Here is a 6,000-nt window from a genome sequence, read left to right on the forward strand (position 1 = left end):
TTAATTGAAAAAAAAAAGAAATCAACATCAACATTTTAATATCGGAAAGAGGTAGAATTTTTTTTCTTATTTTTATTTTCCATTCTAAAGTTTGAGTGTTCGCATGTGTTTCTTTAGTGCCTGTTCAAGCTAAAACAGTGTTGACAACTTAGTTATTTTCCAACTAGATCAGGCCATTCTTTCCTGTGTACTAGTAGTCTATTATTAATTCACATGGAAATACAGAAATGTTCCGGGAAATACGAGACGTATGGTCATCCAAATAATGATTAAAATTAATTTTGGTTGTTTAAGTTCGGTTTCTAGTTGTTTTCGATGAAGAGATGAATCTCTTTTTTTGAAAAACGTTATAATTTTTCTGCATCTGCTATACAATGTTATCTTGCTTACTTTTGTACCTGCAATAATTTTCTACCCCGCATATGTTTTTTACATTCATGTCCATAAATTAAGAATAATTCAGAATCACACGGAAATCGAAATCTAAAGTAAAAATTTCACCTGTAGAATTATCACACACATCTGCAAGAATGATATGCAAATTTCAGGAAGCCACCAGATGATGCCGATAGTACGTCACAATGACGAGTGTAAGAGGAGGGTATATAAGGAATGGTGGCAAAGAAGTGAAATTGTTCACAAGAGTTCTGTAAGGCGCATGTGGATGATTTTTTACGTGGTAGAATTATCGGCCGCCTGGAATGTGGGCGTACTCAGATGGAAGTATCCGAGGAACTTGGAATTGCCCAAAGTGTCATCTCTAGGCTTTGGCAACGATTCCAAGATAACGGAAATGTCAGTAGACGTTGCAATACAGGTCGCCCCCGAGTTACAACGCCGAATGAAGACCGGTATTTGGCAGTAACTGCCAAAAGAAGCAGACGGAACACAGCATCCAACCTGTCTCGTCAGCTATCTGCAGCCACGGGTACCACAGTTTCAAGGCAAACCGTGTATAGACGTTTGGGAGATATCGGTCTATATGCTCGCAGGCCTGTCAGATGTATTCCGCTCACGGCAACTCACTGTCGGCAGCGATTAGCCTGGAGTAGAGAACATGCAATGTGGACATCGTCACAGTGGGCTTGTGTGATGTTTTCCGACGAGTCCAGGTTTAGCTTGCAGTCTGATTCACGTCGGACTTTCATATGGAGAACGCCAGGTACCCGTTACCACAAAGACATCATCATTGAACGACACCGTTACGGTGGTGCAGCATTGCTCGTTTGGGGTGGAATTATACTGGGTCCCAGAACAGATCTGCATGTTCAAACCGGAACCATGAAAGCCCAAATTTATCGGGACATCATTCTGGAACAACATATACGTTTGTTTAGGGGTGCCATGGGCGCAGAATTTGTGTTTATGGATGACAACGCCCGTCCTCACCGAGCAAACATCGTAAACTAATGCCTTGAATCTGAGGATATAACCCGTATGGAATGGCCAGCATTCTCACCTGACTTGAATCCGATAGAGCATGTGTGGGACATGCTTGGCCGACGAGTTGCAGCCCGTCAACCACCTCCTACATGTGTACCGGAACTTCGGAGAGCATTGCTTGCTGAGTGGAGTGATCTTCCCCAAGATCAGATCGATAATTTGATACTCAGCATGCCTAGGCGTTGTACGGACTGTATTTCATCACATGGGAGACATACAATGTATTAACCATCATACCAACCATGTAATAGTAAGTTTTTGTAAAGGAGATATTTTTTACAATTGCTCCAGAGAGCAAAAATCGTAGTTTTTATGAATGGTATCATACATACACCATCGTTTTTGTTCTTTATCTTTTGTTTAATAAATGGGCTTTATGAATAAGTAACGTTTGTTTTGTTTCTGAACCTTTATTTGCCGGAGCTGGCATTATCTTTAATTTACGGACATGAGTGTATATTGGTTTGAATCAATGCCAACACAATGTGTCATTATTCCCCATTGTGTATAATTTTTGATTGCAGCTCGCTCTGTAAACGCTTCTGACAGATTTCTTGCTATGTTTTTTTTCAAGTTTGTACAACTCCGCCCTCCTTGGTTTGCATGTTATGCATTAACACACACAGAAAGTTATAATTAATTAATGGGTTTAATAATTAATAATTTCATTGGTTAATACTTTTATTAATTAATAATTTATTAATTAACATTTTTATTAATTAATAATTTATTAATATTTTCATTAATTAATAATTTATTAATATTTTCATTAATTAATAATTTATTAATATTTTCATTAATTAATAATTTATTATTTTCATTAATTAATAATTTATTATTTTCATTAATTAATAATTTATTATTTTCATTAATTAATAATTTATTATTTTCATTAATTAATAATTTATTATTTTCATTAATTAATAATTTTATTAAAATTGCAATTTTTGCACGCTGTCATTTGTACGGAACACATTGGAGCTTACTCCGCTTCGAGTGCCCATTTTTTTCTAGTGCCCCAGCAGTTTAAATTTCTTATAAAAAATGGCCTGCCCCACCGTTAGATTTTACTCAAATAAATAGTTTCCCAAACTTTTCGTTTCATTACCCCCCTTCTGCAGAAGTTTTTATATCTCATCGCCCCTGACTCAAGCGCACCCATAGCATCCTATGTTATACTCGTAGCTTCTATCACCTCCCTGGACCATTGCATCGCCCACTTTGGGAAACACTGCCCCAATACCTATTCTTTTGAAGTGAATTTCAAACATTGAAAACACCCTTTGTTTGCCAACACAAATCGAACCTCATTTACCCTGAAACCGAAAACAGCAAAGAAAATTACTTCGCAACAGGGCCCCGGGTTGACTTTTTTGTGGGAGCCCTCGAAAAGTGTTATGTTCAGAGGAAAAAAAGCAGGGGATTTCCTCTTCCTCGTCTCATTTTTTTTCAATGATCCATTTCTGAATTCAACAATTAATTTTGGATAAAAAGAAACAAGTTAAAACAAGAAATTAAAAATTTCCAAGAAATATGAAAAATTGGTAAACTTTTTATGGTGGTCCCCCCCCCCCTCCTATTTACCTCGGGACCCTGGTTGTCACAGGCTTGCTTCGCAAGTGTTAAAGAAGCTTGAGTGATTGGAGCAACAAATTAATAAAATCTAAGGATGTGCGTACTGAAAATATGTCCGAAACAAATACGGCTATTGAAAATAATATTTAGTTCCCTACGGAATCGAAATTCCGCTAGAAATTTCATTGACCATGCCCCCCACCCGACCTGGGGCCCCATATTTGGTTTTCACACCAGACAGGGATCTGACCAACGGAAATTTGGGGGACCATAAATTTGGCATTCCATTTTTGTGATAAATTAACCAGATTATTTTCCGCTTTCCACAAAGCTACTTATTTCTCCCAAAAATATGGAAAATTTTGACACAAACAGGACCCTTCAAAAAAGTCTGGACAAACCCGTGCCATAAATTTACTTCAGGTGGGCCCGAGAAAATATAGAGCAGGGGACCGCTGAATATCTGTCCAAGTGGCCCCACAATGGTGGGATTGACAGGGCTCCCGGCCCTGGGACACAATTACCATTATTTTTCACGCTATAAATTCACTACGGAAGGGCCCGTGGAAAGTGTGGTTTGGGATCCCGCTAAAGATCCCATCTTGCTCCCTGCTCCAGGATGTGGGAAGCTATGGGGCCCCGGTTCCAGGATGCGAGGGGCATGGTATCGATGATAATCACTAATAATCAACATATCAGGGTAAGGTTTCTAGAATAGATATCAGGGCACCTAGACTGTGATCTTTTGCGGGCCCTTTTACATTGCATTTATAGCACCAGAATACTATTAAAATCACTTACATAATGAAATTTTTTCAAAAAACCGCCTACCTTTGTTTGATGACGTTTATCTGGATTCTTTTTAGAGAGAAGCGGAATTTCGAAAAAGCAATGTTTATGTTTCTCTAAAGTCGGGGGAACCATCTTCTTCATATTAACTCCATAAAAAAGTGATGATTTAAAGTAATGTCTTGAAATGCGATCACATTATTCACGACACTGATATCACATATTTATCCACAACATTGATTATCTTGATGCATCCATATTATCACATAATCATCCGAGTACACAAAAAGCACGTGCTACATAAAACATTAATGTTGTTTGAACAACACGGCGTTACCAATACAAGTTTCCCGCGCAACGCCGAGAAGGGAAATGAAAGGATACGTTTCTTTGTTTGGGGTTGGGGTTTACCGTGAACTTTGGCGATAATCGTATCACTGTTTGAACGCCAAATTTTCTGTAGCGGTTATATCTGGCTTCAAACGTTCGGTGATCTTTCTATAGGAATTCATCTACTTGGCAACTAATCTCTTAATTTGGTGATTAATCTCCATCCCACTTCCGAATGTTATGGGATTTCAAGGTTTCTAGAATATATAAACCCCTTGGTAGTAAAAACCCCCTGGAGTAAAAACCCCTTGGTAAAACCTTCGTTTTTTCCTAGGAGTAGGTCTTTTTTTTTGCGCTGCGTGAACCGATAGGACTTTTTCGGTGGAAACGTGTAACTTTATCGCGCTACGCGTTTGTTTTCCGAGCGTGACGCATCAACGCTGTTCTGCCGTCTGTATGCTCTGGTCTGAAGGGAAGGGAAAGAAAAAAATGGAGAAGACCACAGCGAAAAATGCACGACGCATTTGATACCTTCAAAAAAAAAGTAGTCGCCCAATCACGCCCGACGTAAAGCGCTGGCATGAGGCGTGTTGCGCTCTGTACGAAAACAGTCGTACCGTTACCGTTACCGTGAACAGTGATATGAAGCCCCGGCTTTCGCCGCATCTTCTCCATCATGGGACTCTTTTGAGTTTTATGGTAATCGACATGGCTATATACCCATTGTTATTTTATTAAATGGGCATAGACAATCAGGGAAGGACGGGTGTTAAAGGAAAAGTAAAGGGGATAATCTTGATTAAATATGTGAGTAATACGATAGTATAAATATATATATATATATTTTTTTTTTTTTTTTTTTTTTTATATTTACTGCTATACAGTAGTCATTAAGTCTTGCCTCTAATCATCATGTACTAGTATGCTACAAAACCGTGCAAGTAATTGGAATAATATGTTTTCTGATTAAATGCAAGCGCAAGGCTGTCAATAATTCTGGGTTTTTTTTTTTTTAACAGTCGTACCGCTTTTCCTATTAAAGCCAGGTTTTTCTAGAAGCAGGTTTCTACAGTGCGTGCAGCATGAAAACTCTGATTGGCCAAAAAAACCTTAATTTCAAGTTTTTAACCAATCAGCGTTTTTACGCTGCAAGCGGCACGGAAATTCTACTCCTAGGGAAACCTGGCTTAAGGGGCCGTTCATGTATTACGTAAGCAAATTTTTAGCCATTTTTGACCCCCCCTTGTCAGCAAAATTTCGTCATCAGCTCTGCCCCTCTAAATCCTAACGCATATTCGTGGGATCAGAGACGTACACGGGGGGGGGGGGCCTCTCGTTCCGCCCCCCCCCCCCGTTCAAAAATTTATTTTTTTAATGCAAAAAAAAATATTTTTTTTTTAATTGAAATTTCGGAAGAAAATACCTTTATGTTATTATAATCAATTTATGTTAATTTCAATGTTATTTGTAGGCTATGAACACAAAATTTATCTTTAATAAATTCATTGCGATTCCCCTCTAAGCCATATAATGATGAATCGCATAAAGGCCCGCGGACCAAATATGGCCCCGGGGAGTTATCTGATGCGGCCTGCCCTCCTCAAATCTAATTTTGTAAGAAAATGAACTAAGCGTCACATCTACGGATCGCTTAAGTGTCCCGTGGTATAATTCCAGAACATTTAAGCGGCCCGTGGCACATTTTCAGATCACTTAAATGACCTGGGACACAGTTCCAGAACACTTAAGCGATCCGTGACACATTTAGAGATCCCTTGAGTGACATGTGGCATAGTTTTAGAGCACTTAAGTAGCCCCCAGTGCAGTTCTACATCACTCAAGTTACCCGCGGCACAGATTATT

General features: G+C 38.8%; 1 long non-coding RNA gene across 2 annotated transcripts in view; it reads right to left on the minus strand.

Annotated features, from left to right (window-relative positions):
• Positions 1-4,154, minus strand: part of LOC149074469 (uncharacterized) — a 52,690-nt gene extending 48,536 nt beyond the window's left edge. For both annotated transcript variants that reach the window (XR_016194353.1, XR_016194352.1), the window contains exon 1: positions 3,850-4,154. This is a non-coding gene — a long non-coding RNA (uncharacterized LOC149074469). The remainder of the gene's footprint in view (positions 1-3,849) is intronic.
• Positions 4,155-6,000: the final 1,846 nt, after the last annotated feature.

Source organism: Pholcus phalangioides, unplaced genomic scaffold, assembly GCF_987345545.1.
Source record: "Pholcus phalangioides strain wild (caught in Gottingen) unplaced genomic scaffold, Ppha-v1.0 ptg000017l_1, whole genome shotgun sequence".
Classification (NCBI taxonomy): domain Eukaryota; kingdom Metazoa; phylum Arthropoda; class Arachnida; order Araneae; family Pholcidae; genus Pholcus; species Pholcus phalangioides.